Consider the following 20174-nt stretch of genomic DNA (forward strand, 5'->3'; position numbering starts at 1 on the left):
AATAGAATACCATGGTATTACTTCCATCATAGATGTATGACCTTAAAAATATACTTACAACCATGATTCTTTTAGAAATTATAACTGCTAATTGTTCATAGCAACCCAAATTGGAATAACACCAAGAACCACATGGAAGGGGAAGGAAACTTTGTTGCATTTACCCTCCATTGCCCTTCCTCCATGCTGATACTGAGTTATCACTTTAGTAGAAAAATCCCATCTGCTGGATTTCCTATCAAAAGAGAATGAAACTATGGGCACATTTCCACACATCTGTTTTTTTATAGCCTTTCCAAAGTCTGGTTTCTATCTCCCAGGACAACTACATAACTCTCTGGGAAAAATATGCTCATATCAAGAATAAAATTCTGCATTATCATAATGATGGTGCAAAATATTTAATTATGCTATAAAATTTGAAAGGCAAAATAAATAAATGATCATTTCCATGTGTTAATTTGTATACATTATAAAAAGACATAATTATTAACATCAACATCATAAAGGTGAGGGCAGATGTAAAGATTAAGAATTTTTGTATGCAACTGAAGGTAAGTAGTTATCCATTTAACATAAGTTTTAATTTCAAAAGATTATGTAGTTCTCAAAGTGAACATAAGAAAAAATGTTTATAGAGATAAAAAAGAAAGCTAGGCAAAGAAACAAAATATGTCACTAAAAATCAATGAGGTACAATGCAGGACAGAAGGAAAGGAAAGAAAGAAAAGATAATGACAAAAGTCATATAAAACAATTAACATTATATAAATTGTAAATCCTTCCTTTGAAAAAATTATGTAAATATTTATGTGCTAGTGTTTCCAGTCAGAAGACACAGTTAAATAAAGGAATTTCAAAAATCCAACTATATTCTATCTAAAGCGACTTGACTTCATACCTAGTGAGAACAATAGACTAAAACTGGCAGGATATAGCAAGATATATCAGGAAAACATTTAGCATCAAAGAGCAGTGGAGTTCAAAATTATATTACGCACATTATTTTAAAGTGAAAAACGTTACAATTTTTAAAATATACTTTAAGTCAAAACTGTCACAAGAGACAAAAAGGGCAATAAATATAAAAAGTGGTCATTCACGGAGGGCCTTGAAAATAATACATTTATATGATATCTATCTTTATCTCACATCAAGGTTCTCAAATATATTTTTAAAAAGCATTGACAGAAATGAAGCAAGAAATGGACATCAAAATAATACGATACTTTGATATTGTATTCCACTTTCAATAATAATAAAACCAGTCAAATTATTAATAAGAAAACAAAAGATTTGAAAACACTACATAGCAGTTAGACCTAACAGATATAGTAGAAACACTCTACAGAATAATAGTAGAATACACAATCTTCTTGATAGCTCATAAAACGTTCTTCCTAAAAAACTACCTGTTCAGCCACAAGTCTTAACCACTTTTAGAAAATTGAAATTTTACTAACATTAATTTTTGACTAGAATGGAATGAAACTGAAAATAAATAATAGAAGAAACACAAAAAAATTCACAAATATAGGAAAATAAACAACACAGTCTTGAATACATTGTTTTTCAAGCGAAGAAGACCTAATGTTGTGAAGATGTCCAGATTGGTCTACACATTAATTGCAAGTCTTTCAAATTCTCAATTTCAGTTTTTGAATAATGGGAACAGCACACTCTTCCTTCTGGAGTTTCATTCAATGTAAATGGTTTAGTCTCTCCAATGAAAAATAAGATGAATGTATGGATAAAAAACAAACAGAACCCTAGTATATGCCACCTACAAAATCCTTCCTTTAGCTCTAAAAAGATAAATGATTCAAAGTAATGTAAAAAATTCTACATAAATAAGAATAGGAGGATAGTGTGGCCATAATTAAATAAAATACACTTTAAGTCAAAACCATCAGAAGAGACAAAGACTTTTATAATGACAAAATGGGTCATTTAGGAGAAATCTATGGCACAGAATACACATAGACAGATCATAAACATGTAATGTACATATTTTAGCTTAGATATTTTTAAATATATATTATTTATCAGGGCTTTGCATGATATATGATTATTTCATGATGAATATATAAGGCTATGCCTGATATATATGATTTCTATGATGAATACAAAAATTTGACAAAAGATAAATAAGAAAACAGATAATGGGAAAGACATTATAGACTAGTTAGATGTAAAAGACATTTACAGAAGTCTTCAGTCAAAAGCAGCAGAGTACACTATGGTTTCAATCATACATGATAAATGCTATTAGGACACTTAAGTCTTATCAAGTTGAAGAAACCTAAAATCATACAACATATATTTTTTGACAAAATTGAAGTGGAACTAGAAATCAAAAGTACAACACAAACTGTCTAATACAAAAATATGTCAAAATTAAATACACTCTTTAATGCATTCATGCTCAATTGTCAGATGATTTAAAACTGTTAAGATGTCAATAATATCCACAGTGATATACAAATTTAATTCAATGTCTATAATGATCCTATCATACTTAGGACCATTTGTAGGACCTTAGGACCATATTTGAAGATATATAAAAATATATCCAAAAGTATATTGGAACAATAAATAGCCAGACTGTTTTAGAAATACAAACAAGGAGACATACCAATTCTTGATTTGAAAAAAAATCTTCAGGAACAAAAAAAACATGTTACTGGCCCAAAGACAAATAATGAGATGAGATAATAGAATGGAGAACTCAGAAATAAACCTTTTTGTCCATGACCAAAGTTAGGTTCCTCAAGATTACAATGACCATGCAATGAAAAAGAACAGTCACTTCAACAAATGTTGTAGAAAACTGAATATTTCTGATAGAAAAATAAAATGATGTTGGTACCTTCACTATATAGAATATAGAATATATCTTTAATAAATTAAATACTAAAACATAAGAAATACATGTATAAAACAATGAGAGAAAATATAAGAAAAACATCATGATATTGGTCCTGGCACTGTTTTAGTAGATGTAACATCAAATGCATAATCAAGAAAAAGGAAGAGAAAAAAATGGGATTGTATACAAATTCAAATTTTATGCACAAAGGAAAAACTTAGTGGAGTAAAAAGACCTCCTAAAAAATGGGTTAAAAATAGATGCAAATCACATATTTGATAGAAGTTAACATCATGAATCAGTAAAAAATGATAAAAATTCAAAAACAAAGGTGAATAACGTTACTAACAAATGGACAATAGATTGATCTGGCATTTCTGCAAAGAACATATACTTATGGCCAAATATATTTTGAAAGCATTATAAAAATTGTTAATCTTTAGAGAAATGCAAAACAAAATCACAATGATATATCACCCCACACCCATTACATTGAGAACTTTTAAGTAAATAAAAGCATATGCAAATACATACATATGGTGAGAATGTAGACAAATTGAAACGCTACTATGTTATTCTGAATCTTTGATTCTAAAAATTATAAAAATTGAAATATAATAGATCACAAATTTAAAATACATTAGGAGAGCAAATCAGCTATATGGTGGGAGGGGAAGGATCCAGTTGTTTTTGTTTTCCCAAAGAACAACAAAAATTTGGCAGCCATTGAAGGACAATTACAATTATCTGAATTTGAGGGCTGAAATGGAAGGTCATTAAACTCTAGTGGAACCATAGATCTGGGAGGGTCATTTTGAGTATTCAGGCTCTCATCCAGCTGACAAACTTAAGGACCCATTGTCCTGAATACAGACTGCAACATGGGTCAACCATCTTGGATACACAGAGTCTCCAATGGTTCCCTGTGACAAAGTTGGAGTGGTGCTGCTCATCCAGAGACTTTGGTAGAGACAGGCATATATGCAGCCATTGAAGCAGACCTGAATAACTTGGTCTTGCTATCATCTGTAAAGCAGAACTGTGACTCTGCTACAGCAGTCTAAACTATAGTCCATGTCTAGTTCTTTCAGTGCATAGATCCACACAGTGACCTGCAGGGACTCTTCCAAGGTACTCCTTGGGAGCCACACCCACCCACACATATGGTTTTAGCCCCAAAATATGCAAACTGAAATGAACAACCATGCCCTAGTATGTGTCATACACATCAAAATCCTGAAGGTAACCAGTATACCCAGCAACAAGAGAGGATTGAAAACCACCCAAGCCCTTTGGAACTGGCCCACCAGATGCAGACTCCAAGCAGAGCAAGGGACAGTCTTGTAACCTAGCTACAGCAACTCTTCATTGAAAACCTAGTGGAGAGACCTTTAGCCCTAGTACTCAAAAAAAAAAAATCTTTACCCTCCAAAACCAGTTTATAAAATCTGGGAAATGTATTTAATTCTTCACATGCACAGATACCAATATAAAAATAATGGTCAACTTCTCTTAATGCTTCTATACTATAATAACACTACAAGACGTAAGTACAAAAATTAGGCAAGAACATGACAAGAATCCACTCATGTTAGAAAGAAAAAAGTAAAAATTACACTATTTGCAGATGACATTATCTTATATGTCAAAAACCATAAAGAAGATAGGAAGAAAGCTTTAAAAGTAATAAAACTTCTCAGTTAAGTCACAGGATGTAAAATTTACATACAGATATCAGTTGCTTTTCTACACACTAATAAAGTAGAAAATAAAAAAGGAAAACAAGCACTCTCATGTAAAATACCATCAAGATAATAGATTCCTAAGAAATATATTTAACCAAAGTTGTTTAAAAAAACCCTTCACACTGAGTACTATAAGATATTAATAAAAGAAATTGAAGATGACATGAGAAAATAGGAAGATATTTTCCCAAACAATGTATACGTTCAATGTACTCCCTATCAAAATTTCAGAGGCATTACTTGACAGTAATAACCAAAAAATCCTAATATTTGTGTGATATCACAAATACCATTGATGAGCCCTAAACAATAATGCAAAAGAAGAAAAAAGGTTCCAGCATCACACTTTCTGATTTCAAAGTACATTTTAAGGTGAGAGTAATAAAAACAGCAAAATATGCACATAAAAACAGACACAAATAACAATAGAAGAGAATGGAGAGCTCAGAAATAAACCGAAACATATAAGGTCAACTAATATTTATCTAGGCTTTAGGAATGCACGATGCAGAAAGTATGGCTCTTCAATGCTTGGTGCTGGAAAACTGGATACCCAAAAACAAATGAATAAAAGCAAACTATTTTTTCTTACATGATACCCCAAACTAACTCAAGATATAATAAAGATTTTAAATGGAATACATAAAACTGTAATGTTTGTAAAAAAAAAAAAAAGTATAAATGAAAAGAAGAAATATGGGAAAACCTGACATAAGACTTGCAATTTTATTTTTTTGTATATGATAAAATAAGCACTAGAACAAAATCTGAACAATTTTGGCTGCATCAAACTTAAAATCCTCTGCACAGCAAGGAAAAAAAACAAAATAAGAAAACATATAGGACAGAAGAAAATATTTTCAAATTTTATATTGCATAATATGTTAACACCCAAAATATATAGGAAACTCATATTTTTCAAATGCAAAACAATGTCATCACCCACTTCAAAATAAGCAAAAGTTGATGTAGATTTTTTTCAAAGAAAACATACCAGTTTACAACAGGAAACACGAAGAGTAACTCAGCATCACCAAAACATCATGTAAACACAAATGAAAACTATGATAAGGTATCACCTCACAACTGTTAAAATGGCTAATGTCCAAAAGAAGAGACATAACAAGTGTGGACAAGAGTGTGCAAGAAAGCAATCCCTGTAGACTGTTATTGATTGTAAATGGACAGTGTCACCATAGAGATTTGTTAAAAAATGTAAATAATACAACTGCCTTGTCATTCACCATTTCTACCTATGAGTAAAACCATGAAAAATCAGTATCTTAAGAAGATTCTGCACCTCCATATATATCGCAGCATTATGCACATTTGCCAAGAAAATGGAAACAAACTAAATGCCTGCTTATGATGAATAGATTAAATATGATTGTACAAACACATACCATATACTATTACTAACGCATGACAATGATAAATATCCTGCCATTTCAACAACATGGATGGACGTAGTAGGCATTATGCAAAGTAAAATCAGCCATTCCCAGAAAGATTAATATTGCTATGGATAATTAGTTTTAAAAAGTTGAATTTACAGAAGAAGGCGGACGTATAACACCGCCAGACAGAGGGTCTCTGCAAAAAAGACAGATTCTAGCAGAAACTAGAGGAAAGAAGCAAGAAGACGAGCATACAGCGGACAAGGGCCGAAAGGAGGGGTACCTGAGACCCCGGGAGACTCCACGGGAGGAGGCTGCGGAGGAGAACTAGAGGCTGAGACCACCGGAGCAGCCCAGAGACCAGTGGCAAGGGTAGGTGGATCTGCTGTTTCCCCTCCCCTGCATTCGGGACTGCTGGTGGGCTCCCCAGCGGGTGGAGAGACCTGCGGACACCAGCCCAGAGACTGCCGCCGCCTGCCAATGGTGAGCCTGTAGCAGACGTGGCACCAGGTTCCCAACTTCCTCCGGGCACCTCCGTGGGCACAGACCCGAGCCGCGCAGCAGGCGCCATATTGCCTCCTCCCCCCCTCCGCCGACCCTACCCGCGGCTGCCCAGAGAGACAATACAGCCACCAGCCGGAGGCACCTCCAGGGAACGGGACCTTCCCGTTTGGGACCCCGCCCGCCCTCCCAGGTGCTGCTGGCACCGAGTTCCCAGGAAAACGGTGCCGACTCAGAGGCTGAGAGACATAGACCCAGCTTGGGCTCCCTGTGGGTGAATTAGGACTGGAAATCCTCTCCCTGGTGGGAATACAGTTTGAACTCTGGGACCCAGAGGTCGGACCTGCAGACAAGATCCCCTGCACCGAGGGCTAGCATTGCCCGGGGCACAGAAGGGTTATACGTGACGAGCCTACTGAGGTCTGTGTGCCTCCAGGGGCGGCTTGGCGTCCTAGAGGGCAACCCTCCTCCCAGGAGGAGGCCGTGCGCCCAACCCAGGTGGCGTTCCTGTGCAGGGAACCTCCCCGCCAGCATCACAGTCCGGGGAGGCCTGGTAGCTTGTGGTCTGGCCTGCTGGCAGAGGCCCAGGAGTAGCTGCGGAGTTGGGGAGGGTGGAAAGAAGCGAAGCCTGCTGCAGACTGCAGGTCTCAGACAGCCCCACCCCCACACCCAGACTTTCTGGCTGAGCGGGACCATTCCAGCCCCACCCTGACAGCAGAGAACAGAACTTTGACCCCTGCTAACGGCCTGAGGGCAGGCTTACCCAACCCAGCTCCGCCCAGAACGAGAGCTGATAACAGGACTCAAAATCAACACCATAGCCTGTTCCTCCAAGCAAACGCCACCTACTGACAGGGACGGCATCTTGCACAGCCTTTCCACGGCACCCACTGACTCAATATACAGGGAGTGGTCCAATTTCACCCACAGGCACCACCTAACGCCTCAGAAACTAAACAAGTTGTGTTAATACCCAAACAATAACCTAAGGAAAGAAAAAACAACTGATCGACATGGGAAGAAATCAGCGAAAGAACTCAGGAAATATGAAGAACCAAACGGAAAACACACCCCCAAAGAGGAGCACCAGCCCCCTAGAAACGGACACGGACCAAAACCAGGCAACCAATATGACAGAAGAGGAATTTCGTATGTGGAACATAAGAACACTCACCCAGCTGCAACAACAACTCAACAACCAGCACCAAGAAACCACAAAAAATCTCCAGGATATGAGAAAAGAAATAGACACATTGAAGAAAAGTGTAACCGAACTCCTGGAAATGAAGATTCAATTCAAGGAACTACAAAATACAGTGGAGTCTCAAGAACAGGGTAGATGAAGCAGAAGAAAGAATCTCAGAGCTTGAAGATAACACCCTCCAATTAAATAAATCAGTCACAGAAATAGAGCAGAGAAACAAGAGAAAAGAGCAAAGCCTACAAGAGCTGTGGGATTATGTGAAGAAACCTAATGTGAGGGTCATAGGATTACAGGAAGGGGAAGAAGACAACACTCAAGGGTTGGACAAGCTGTTTGAAGATATAATAGAGGAAAATTTCCCAGGCCTTGCTCAAAATCTTGATATACAAGTTCAAGAAGCTCAGAGGACCCCTGGGAGATTCAACGCAAACAGGAAGACGTCACGACATGCAGTCATCAGACTGACCAAAGTATCAACTAAAGAGGCCCTTCTAAGAGCTGTAAGACAAAAGAAGCAAGTAACATACAAGGGAAAGCCAATTCGAATAACATCAGACTTCTCTAATGAGACTTTACAAGCAAGGAGAGACTGGGGCCCCATTCTCACTCTTTTGAAACAAAACAATGCCCAGCCTAGAATATTATTCCCTGCAAAACTAAGCTTCGTATATGAAGGAGAAATAAAAACATTCTCAGACAAGCAAAGGCTCAGAGAATTCACCAAGACAAGACCAGCCCTACAAGAAGTACTTAAAACAGCGTTATGCACGGAACATCATAAAAATAACCCACGAATATAAAAACAACCAAAACCTGAAGATATTAAAGGCCAGATATTACAATGGCTCAAGACAGAAATCATAGCAACAACATCCAACCCAACAGAATGATCAGTAATCTACCTTACCTATCAGTTCTCTCAATAAATGTGAATGGCTTAAACTCTCCACTCAAGAGACATAGGCTGGCTGAATGGATAAGAAAATACAGGCCAAGTATATGCTGTCTTCAGGAAACACATCTAACCTGCAAGGATGCATATAGACTAAAAATAAAAGGGTGGAGATCAATATTCCAAGCAAATAGAAGCCAAAAGAAGGCTGGTGTGGCAGTTCTAATTTCAGACGATTTAGTTTTTAAACCAACAAAAGTAGTAAAAGACAAAGAGGGTCATTATATAATGGTGAAGGGCACAGTCCAACAAGAAGAGATAACAATTTTAAATATATATGCACCCAACTTAGGTGCACCCAGATTCATAAAGCAAACCTTACTGGAGCTAAGCAAATGGATTAATAGCAACTCCATAATCGCCGGAGATTTCAACACCCCACTGACGGCACGAGACAGATCCTCCAAACAGAAAATTAATAAAGAAATAATGGACTTAAACAAAACTCTAGAACAATTGGGTCTGACAGACATCTACAGACATTCTACCCAAAATCCACTGAATATATGTTCTTCTCATCAGCTCACAGGACATTCTCTAAGATTGACCATATCCTAGGACACAAAGAAAATCTCAAGAAATTTAAAAAAATAGAAATCATACCATGTACCTTCTCAGATCACAGTGGAATAAAACTAGAAATCAACCCTAACAGAAACTCACATTTCTACACAAAAACGTGGAAATTAAACAACCTCCTACTAAATGATTACTTCGTAAATGAAGAAATCAAGACAGAAATAAAAAACTTCTATGAAGAAAACGACAATGGAGAGACAAGTTATCAACTCCTCTGGGACACAGCTAAAGCAGTTCTGAGAGGAAAGTTTATCTCCATAAATGCCTATAACCAAAAGACAAGAAGATCACAAATAGACAATCTAATGAAACGACTCAAAGAGCTGGAAAAAGAACAGACCAACCCAAAACCCAGCAGAAGAAGTGAAATCAACAAGATCAAATCAGAACTAAATGAAATTGAAAACAGGAAAGCTATTCAGGAGATTAATAAAACAAAAAGTTGGTTCTTTGAAAAAATAAACAAAATTGACACACCATTGGCTAAGCTAACGAAAAGCAGAAAAGAGAAATCTCTAATAAGCTCCATCAGGAATAAAAAAGGAGATATCACAACTGATCCCAAAGAGATACAAGATACAATTTATGAATACTACAAAAATCTTTATGCACACAAACTGGAAAATGTGGAGGAAATGGACAAATTTCTAGAAACACACAGCCTCCCTAGGCTCAACCAGGAAGAAATAGATTCCCTGAACAGACCAATCTCAACAGCTGAAATAGAAACAGCAATTAAAAATCTCCCTAAAAAGAAAAGTCCCAGTCCAGATGGCTTCACACCTGAATTTTACCATACTTACAAAGAAGAACTAGTACCTATCTTGCAGAAACTATTCCACAACATCGAGAAGAACGGAAACCTCCCTGACACCTTTTATGAAGCGAATATTACTCTGATACCAAAACCAGGAAAGGATGCAACAAAAAAAGAAAACTACAGACCAATATCCCTAATGAATATAGATGCAAAAATTTTCAACAAAATCTTAGCTAACCGAATCCAGACACTTATCAAAAAAATAATCCACCACGACCAAGTGGGCTTCATCCCAGGGATGCAGGGATGATTCAACATACGTAAATCTATAAATGCAATTCACCACATAAACAGAAGCAAAAACAAAGACCGCATGATTCTTTCAATAGATGCAGAAAAAGCTTTTGACAAAATTCAACACCCTTTCATGATACGAACACTTAAGAAAATAGGCATAGAAGGGACATACCTAAAAATGATACAAGCCATATATGACAGACCCATAGCCAACATCATACTGAATGGGGAAAGATTGAAATCATTCCCACTTAGAACTGGAACCAGACAAGGCTGCCCACTATCTCCACTTCTGTTCAACATAGTGCTGGAAGTCTTGGCTACAGCAATCAGACAGGAAAATGGAATCAAAGGTATCCAAATAGGGGCAGAAGAAATCAAACTTTCACTGTTTGCTGATGATATGATATTGTATCTAGAAAACCCCAAGGATTCAACCAAGAAACTCCTGGAACTGATCAATGAATTTAGTCAAGTCTCAGGATACAAAATCAATACACAGAAATCAGAGGCATTCATATACGCCAACAACAATCTAATTGAGAACCAAATCAAAGACTCAATTCCCTTCACAATATCAACAAAGAAATTAAAGTACCTAGGAACATATTTAACCAAAGAGGTAAATTACCTCTACAGGGAGAACTATGAAACACTGAGGAAGGAAATAGCAGAGGATGTAAACAGATGGAAATCCATACCATGCTCGTGGATCGGCAGACTCAATATCATCAAAATGTCTATACTACCCAAACTGATCTACAGATTCAATGCAATACCTATTAAAATCCCATCAGCATTCTTCACAGTTATAGAAAAAATAATTTTACGCTTCGTATGGAACCAAAGAAGACCCCGAATATCAAGAGCAATTCTAGGCAACAAAAACAAAATGGGAGGCATTAATATGCCAGATATCAAACTATACTACAAAGCTGTAGTAATTAAAACAATATGGTATTGGCACAACAACAGGAATATTGACCAGTGGAACAGATGTGAGAATCCTGATATAAAACCATCCTCATATAGCCATCTCATCTTTGACAAAGCAGACAAAAACATACGCTGGGGAAAAGAATCTCTCTTCAATAAATGGTGCTGGGAAAACTGGATAGCCACCTGTAGAAGGCTAAAACAGGACCCACACCTTTCACCTCTCACAAAAACCAACTCACGCTGGATAACAGACTTAAACCTAAGATATGAAACTATTAGAACTCTAGAGGAAAAAGTTGGAAACACTCTCCTAGACATCGGCCTGGGCAAAGAGTTTATGAAGAAGTCCCCAAAGGCAATCACAGCAGCAACAAAAATAAATAAATGGGACATGATCAAACTACAAAGCTTCTGCACAGCCAAAGAAATAGTCATGAAAGTAAACAGACAACCTACAGAATGGGAGAAAATTTTGCATCCTATGCATCCGATAAGGGACTGATAACTAGAATATACTTAGAACTCATGAAAATTAGGAAGAAAAAATCAAATAACCCCATTAAAAAGTGGGCAAAGGACTTGAACAGAAACTTTTCTAAAGAAGACAGAAGAATGGCCAACAAACATATGAAGAAATGCTCAACATCTCTAATCATCAGGGAAATGCAAATCAAAACCACAATGAGATATCACTTAACCCCAGTGAGAATGGCCTTTATCAAAAAATCTCCAAACAATAAATGCTGGCGTGGTTGCGGAGAGAGAGGAACACTCCTACACTGCTGGTGGGACTGCAAACTAGTTCAACCTCTGTGGAAAGCAATATGGAGATACCTTAAAGCGATACAACTGAATCTACCATTTGATCCAGCAATCCCATTGCTGGGCATCTACCCAAATGATCCAGTGACACTCTACAAAAAAGACACCTGCACTCGAATGTTTATAGCAGCACAATTCATAATTGCAAGGCTGTGGAAACAGCCCAAGTGCCCATCAATCCAAGAATGGATTAATAAAATGTGGTATATGTATACCATGGAGTACTATTCAGCTCTAAGAAACAATGGTGATCTAGCACATCTTATATTTTCCTAGTTAGAGCTGGAACCCATACTACTAAGTGAAGTTTCCCAAGAATGGAAAAACAAGCACCAGATATATTCTCCAGAAAACTGGTATTAACTGACTAGCACCTAAGTGGACACATAGGTACTACAGTAATAGGGTATTGGGCAGGGGGGAGGGGGGAGGGGGGAGGGGGGTGGGTATTTACATACATAATGAGTGAGATGTGGACCATCTGGGGGATGGTCATGATGGAGACTCAGACTTTTGGGGGGAGGAGGGGAAATGGGCATTTATTGAAACCTTAAAATCTGTACCCCCATAATATGCCAAAATAAAAAAAAAAAAAAAAAAGAATAGTCATGGAATGAAAAAAAAAAAAAAAAGTTGAATTTACAAAAATAAAGAGTACAACAGTGGTTTCCAGGGTGTAGAGTCAGGAAAAATGAGGAGATGTTTAAGGGTAAAATCTTTTAGTTATAAGATGAATAGATCTTGAAGATCTATTGTATGGCAACATGATTAGGGTTATTAATAATGTTTTATATGCTTAAAATTTGTTAAGACCATAGACCTCTCTATAAATAAATTTTCTCAGTATAATTAAATGGTAAATATGTGAGATGATGGAATAATTTATTCACTTTATTATATTGTTTTACCATTTATACACATATCAGATCACTACAGTGTGTACAATAAATATATACAGTTATGCAATTCTCATTTGTGGAAACTTCCACCCATTAAACACCCCATACACAGAAATATATACACACATGCACACATATGAATGACACAATTCTGATGCTACTAAACAGGGGGAAATTATGGAATATAAGTTATCAAAATAGTGTGAATCAATTGGGAATGTAAATATATTCATGTATGTGAAGCACTGAATGAGACAGATTATTTTGGAATTCTATAGGGTGAGAGTGCAAAATAAACTATATTATAGTTTTGGTATTTGGCTATAATAAAGTTGAAAATTTACTCTTCTTTATACTAGAAAAAGATTACTTAGAAGTGAAATAACATTAGATTTTCTTACATTTAGGCAGAGGCTATGCATTTGTACAAAGTTAGTGAGCCTCACTTTCTGTAGACTTGCCTCTGAAAACTTAGAACTGGAAATCATGATGCAGAAAATATGACTATCTGTCCCTAGGGTTTCTGGTATTACAGAAACAAATCCAAATATCCCCACTGTTCCCCTTTACACATTTCAGAAATGACGCATCAAAAGGAACTTAAAGCAGGGAGCTTGGCATGGAGGATCACACGTATAATCCCAGCACTTTTGGAGGCCAAGCAAGAAGGATCACTTGAGGCCAGGAGTTTATACCAGCCCTAGCAACATAAGGAGATTCCATTTTTACCAGATAATAATAATAATGAAAAATAATGGCTGCCCATGGTAGCTCATGCCCATAGTTCTAGCTACTTGGAAGACAGAGGTTTTAGGATCCCTGGAGCCCAGATGTTTTAGTTTGCAGTGAGCTATGATCAGCCACTGTAGTCAAGAAATGGCAGGAGAGCAAAACCCTGTCAAAGGATGGTTTAATGTAGTGGTCTTCAAAATATGCAAAGATAGTCCCATAACTCCTAAACAATAGAAATGCTAATAGATAATGTAGTCCCTTATAAGCTATCACAAGAAGTATGGCTCTCACTGAATTCTAAGGATGATCACTTCATGGGTACAATTCTTAGAGAGTTAAAGAGCCTGGGACAAAAGATGTCCTTCTGGAAGATAAAGAGCACCTTACACAGGCTTCTAAAAGTCATTTCCAACTGAACAGAATATTCCAAGCCACTTTTTAATATCTGCCTTCCTCTTTGAGATATACCTCTCTAACATTTGTTATGTGCTTCACTGAATCTCACCCTACCTGGATATTTAACTGTTGTTTCCTCTTTCTTCATAATCCAGGGCTCTATCCTTTGCTCCAGACATGCAATCAGCTCTGGCTTTGAGACAGCAAGACCTGTTTCATTAGAAAAATTTTACATGACTCTTACTGAAGACTTTCCAATTACTAATGCAGTATTATCTTTAGTAAACACAACATTATAGAAGATTCTATAAAATTCCTTTGAAACATATTGTTTTCTCACAGACCCTGTAGAATGATAAAAAATTATTTCTAATATATGACTAGAGCACCAATTCCCACTAGCACTAAATAAATAAAGGTGGAAATTCTATTCTAAGGTGCAGGCAACAATTATATACCCTGATTTCTAGTGTAACTACTAATCTAGTGTGAAATATACATATCAGTCCAAGAAAGGGTAAGGTTCAACATAACATGAGACATCTAATGATTTTATTTTACACAACAACAATCTTCAAATTTTCTGTAAAAGCATGGATATAAAATTCATTCATGTAAAGTAGATACTTTTAAGGAACTATATACAAAATATACTAATGGCCTTAATGTGGAATAGGAATTCTGTACTTAAGTGATCCTCACCAAGTGAGTTCAGGTTTCCATAGTTCTCCAACATCACATCCCTATACAAATTCCTCTGAGCATTGTCAAGGCATGCCCACTCTTCTGGAGAGAATTCTACAGCCACATCCTGAAATGTCACCATCTCCTGTAAAAAGACACATATTTCCCAAGTGGCCATAGAGAGAGTTATTCATTTGACTACAAGGAAAATAAGTTATGAGAACTTTTTCTGACATATGAGTGAATAGAATTATCCAATGTGATATTTTTGAGCATATTGATATTCTTGAACATATTCTCTTATTCACAGGAATGAGGATCAGAAAAGATGTATGAAACTGTGTGCATATGATTCTGCTTTAGATGATAAAGTATTTAATACAAAATTAAAGGCCTCAGTACAGTAATATAAATTTATAGGTGTTATATTTACATCATATAAGTAAATTGTGCATATTTCTCACATAGGGAAATATAGAGATTTAGAAAGTATCACATAATTTTGATCAGTACAATAAAGACCTGGAGATTTTTTTTTTAAATGCAGGCTCTGATTCAGTAGATCTGGGGTGTAGCCTGAATCTCTGCCTGTCACATAATACAACTACTGATAACAATGCTGCTTGCCTAAGGAGGGTATATTGTCAATATCCAATAAGTGGTAGACTTTGAATTTATCTCAGTTCATCTGAACAGAACACAGATAATAGCCTTCATTTTTCAAAGCAATGTATAAGAATAAATTAGAGATTCTGGATTTAATGTGATGCCTCATGCACATCAGTCAGTAAATCTCCACAAGACTCTTAACAATAAAGAAAAAAAAGCAATTAACTTTATATTGGATGAATCTGTCAGAGAGCATCTTAAGCAAGTGAATTAAATTAACATAACTTTAGCTGCACAAATTGGTGTTAGGCATCGTTGCAAAGAGGAGGACACAAATCACTGCTGGGATGGTAGTGGCCAACAATATGTAACCATGAAGAATCATCAATTTATGCAAATTTCAGATACAGATATTTCCTATATTTTGTTATCTTTAATAATGTATGTAAATACTTTAGCATCATGCAGAGCAAGTCTTCTATTTTCTCTTTTCTCCATAATTATTCTTTTCAATCAATGCTATCCTCTTTCTAAATTGTCCTAATGATATTTTATGTAGAGCTAATGAAGCATCCAGATCAAACATTGAGAGTACATGTTTCTCTTCCTCACTGAAATCCAAAGACTCTATCCCATCCTCAGGACGAATCTCAGACATTTACACTATTCCATCTTGACCTGTCACAATGGGAACATTTTCAATATTACGTGTCATACAGTTATTATGAAACTCGGTTATTGTAGTAAGAAGCTTGTGGGAGAGAATATAGAGCAGGTTCTGTTATATAGGGAGGAACGATTTTCCAGAGCTCCTTGACTATCATAAGAATAAAGAAAAACATGTAGTTACAAAACTTTTTAGGCATATACATCAGAAGTAAGAAGTAAATTTTACAAGTTCAAAAAACTAAAGTACTTCATGACTTTCTAGGAGAAAGAGTAGACATAACCCCTAAATTAGGACGCACTTACCTGAAAACCAGCCATTTCTTCTTCCTCTTCTCCTACTCTGAAATTCCTTTTCAGGTGAGATTGTGTAGAACAATTATAATTAAATCTTCAGACTACGCTTAAAGGAGTCAGCACAATTTTTTTCCTTGTTTCCACAATATTCACAAGCAGGAGGAACATAAAATGCAGAAAGGCTACACTCACTTGTTCTTAGTCAGAAAAAAGATTCAGCTATGATCAGCTCCTTTATGGAGACCAAAAAGTGAGGGTCTTCTGTCTTTTCTTCTGGTTACCTCCCCCTGCTACAGGTGCCAGGAGATTCTGCTACAGGAATGGGAATCTGTACCAAACTGATCTGCCTCTACCAAACCCAAGAGAGCAGAACCTGTGACTTCACTCTAGAACAAAGGCTAAACTCAATTCACATGAATATATGCAGAAGTCCTAATGCTTGACGCTGGTATCAAATTAGAATGTTGTGGGGCACAATTAAAACCACATGGATGTTCCCACCTATCCCAACAGGCAGGTGATGGTGTTTCTTCAATCTAGCCACGTTATCCTAACTAAAACCGGGGCTGAGAGGTAATTACCTTAAAATTGTCTCTAAAACATAGCTGTGAATATAAACCATGTGGTACTGTGGACCTCACTCTAAGAAATGTGGTCTGGTGGTGTGGAAGGGGTACATTAATTGGGTTCTTTGATATGTCCCCTTTTAGTGGTGATGTTGTTCAATCTAGATCCATTATTATTACAACTCAGGTAGAGACAGCAAGCACAGCATACATACTGCCTTTTGCCCTACACTCATCACAACATATACTTCATTTCCAAAGTGAAGAGCAGCATAATGCAATGTCTACTGAGCATGTGCTATGTGCTCAGAAGTATAGTATGTTGCACTGTAAAGAAGCCTTTACATTGTGTGATTTAATCCTTGCTGTGTCAGAAAAGGTGAGTAGTAAGTGTCCAATAATTTACAGAAAAATTTAGATGTGGTGCCAGCCTTTCTATTCCTCTAACACAATTATAATATGACATTACACAAGACATTATAATACAAGACATTATAAGACATTATAATATGACATTACAGAAGATCTAGAAAATTGTCTACACTCACCCCAAAATGGTTTTTTCAAACTCAACTTACAAGTCCATGTTGATCTCTAACACTGCAGCATATGTCTCCCCTGAGTTTTTGGTACATCCCTATTCCAGATTATGTCCCTGTCTTGCGAATTCTAGGTTGAGGCAGGGCTAGTTTCCTTCCCTCTCTGTAAAAGCAAAGGATACACAACATGTGTATACAATGTATATACACTTGTGTATCCTTTGCTTTTACAGAGAGAGAAGGAAAACAGGAAGATAATTTCCTCTTTGGAACCTGTCTAATGCATCTTGAGGAACCTTAGACCTTTCATTCAGAATTCAAATCTGCAGATTTAGGTCTCTAAAGAGGCATGGATTCAGTAGCACTCATACACACTTCCTGGAATTTGGGCAAAACAGAAAGCAGAAAGGGAGTTTATGTGTCACACACAGTGCACAGTATCTTGTTCCCATTTCTGTCTGAGCCCCATGGTCTCTGAATCCATTTCAGTTCTAAAGATGTGAGATGCATTTAGAGAAAGGATAGAACTACTGATTTTTATCCTATGAGAGTGTATTCACAGGAATCTGGTCTAAGTATGCTCTGGAGGTTCAGTAGACACCAAAGAGGCCTAGAGAACTTACTGTTTGCAGATGTGGGGACAGTGAAGCTCTGTGCTGCAGACTTGCTGGTTACAGACTGGAAGCCCAAGAAGGAATCTAGTGTCCAAAGCCCTTCTAATTTAGAAGTGGTGGGCACATTTTATGTTTATGTTGCATTTTTAATTCTGGAAAGTGTTCAGGAGATATTAAAAGTAAAGAGTCTCCAACTCAGAAAACCTATCCACAAAGTTAAAAGAGAATTGAAAAAAAAAAACCCTCGTATCACTCAATTAAAGCAGAATGTGATGTGCACAGTGCCAATCCACTGAGACATTTCAAAGGTACAACATAAAGTTGTTACTGGACATAGCTAGGCAAATCCTTTTACATACATGTTATCTAGATAATAATTTTCTGTGAACAAAGAAGAAAGAAGCCTGGACAGCCCTATTTGTCATAAACGGTGCACCCTAAACTTACTTGGTTATCAGTGAGACTTTCTTTTTTTGGTAATTGGTTAATTTCAAATAAAATACATGCCTGTGAAGTTATTGCAGGAGGAGATAATTTTGCAACTTAAAGAAAAATGCAGGATAGAATGTAATAAGTAGTCCTGCTGTGTTAAGAAATGTATGGCTTTTCATTAAGTACAAAATCTTTATTATAAGCATTATAGTAACAATGTAATTATAAATATAATGAAAAAGAGCTTTGGGAACATTATTCTTCAAAGTAGAGACACTGATAAAAAGGATCACAAGTGATGTCTTTTTACTCTGTAACCCCACAGTACATTTTTACAATCCATTATCTCCAACTTTGAGTAACATTGGATAGGTTAAAGTTGGTGCAAAAATAACACTTCATTCAATCTACAACATGTTTGACACATTAAAATTATTTTTAATCTAATGAAAGAAATTAAGTTTACATGTAATCTAAAAATATTCCAAATTTCATTCGATTTTATTATCTATCATAATATACAATATTAAAACAAGTTATTTCTAATATTCTAATTTTTCATTCTGATTATAATGAGAGGAATATTAGTCTGTATACCTACATCATACATCACTTGAAATACTGTTTATTATAAAAAATATCCATAGTACCTCTCTATTTCATAAATCTTACATTTCAGTGATTTTAATTTCCCATGGAAAAGTACATGAATAATGCCTACTGAATACACAAAGACTACTAATAAATGAGATGTAGCTATCATTAACCACACACATTCACATACACGCTTAGAATGAAAACATACCATCTACTGTATTTAAAGTTGAATAACATTAGTATTTGCTTGTCAAAAAGGAAAAAAAAAATTATACCTTTTATATTTTTACCCTACCCTGACCAGAAAGTATATTTTACATGTAATTATAACTCTCACAAAATCTCTCTCTTTTTAAAGCTGACATACAAGTAAATCAACTAACTATTTCAACTGGGTGGCACTCTATAATCAACAACCTTGTTTAAAGAAATTTGTGAATGTCTTAGTGCATTAGTGTATTACACTGTTAGTCCTCTGATATTTGCTTAGACTTGATTATTCATGAAATGTGTTCTGAAATTCATTATATCTGTAGAGTAATTTTAACTATCAATTCTGTGTGGTTCTCTAAGGTATATCTTTTGCATAAATATTTTTTCACATTCATTATATTTGTAAAGTGTCTGTCTCTTAAAATTTTTGTGATGTTGAACAATGTTGGAGAATATATTGGAGCATTTTTTTCAATGTAAGTTCTCCCATGTCCAGTAAGATCTCTGTTGTAACTAAAGGTATTGTCAGCACTCTACATTATGATTGTTTACTTTAAGTTTAAGTACTGTTGTGCATTTTAAAGCTAATACTTAGGGAAAGCACTTCCATACTCATTATATTTATCTCACTTTTATATAGTATAATGTATTTGGTGTTGAATAAAATGCGAGCAGTTATTAAAGACTTTGCCACAATTCTCACATTCATAGAATTTTTCTCTGTTATGCATTGTTTTATGAATATTAAGGTGTGAGCACTGGGAAAATGCTTTGCCACATTCCTCACATTTGTATGGTTTCTCTCCTGTATGGATTCATTTATGTAGAGTGACATCTCTGAGCTGGTAAAAGACTTTGCCACATA

The sequence above is a fragment of the Microcebus murinus genome, chromosome 31, assembly GCF_040939455.1.
Source record: "Microcebus murinus isolate Inina chromosome 31, M.murinus_Inina_mat1.0, whole genome shotgun sequence".
Classification (NCBI taxonomy): Eukaryota; Metazoa; Chordata; class Mammalia; order Primates; family Cheirogaleidae; genus Microcebus; species Microcebus murinus.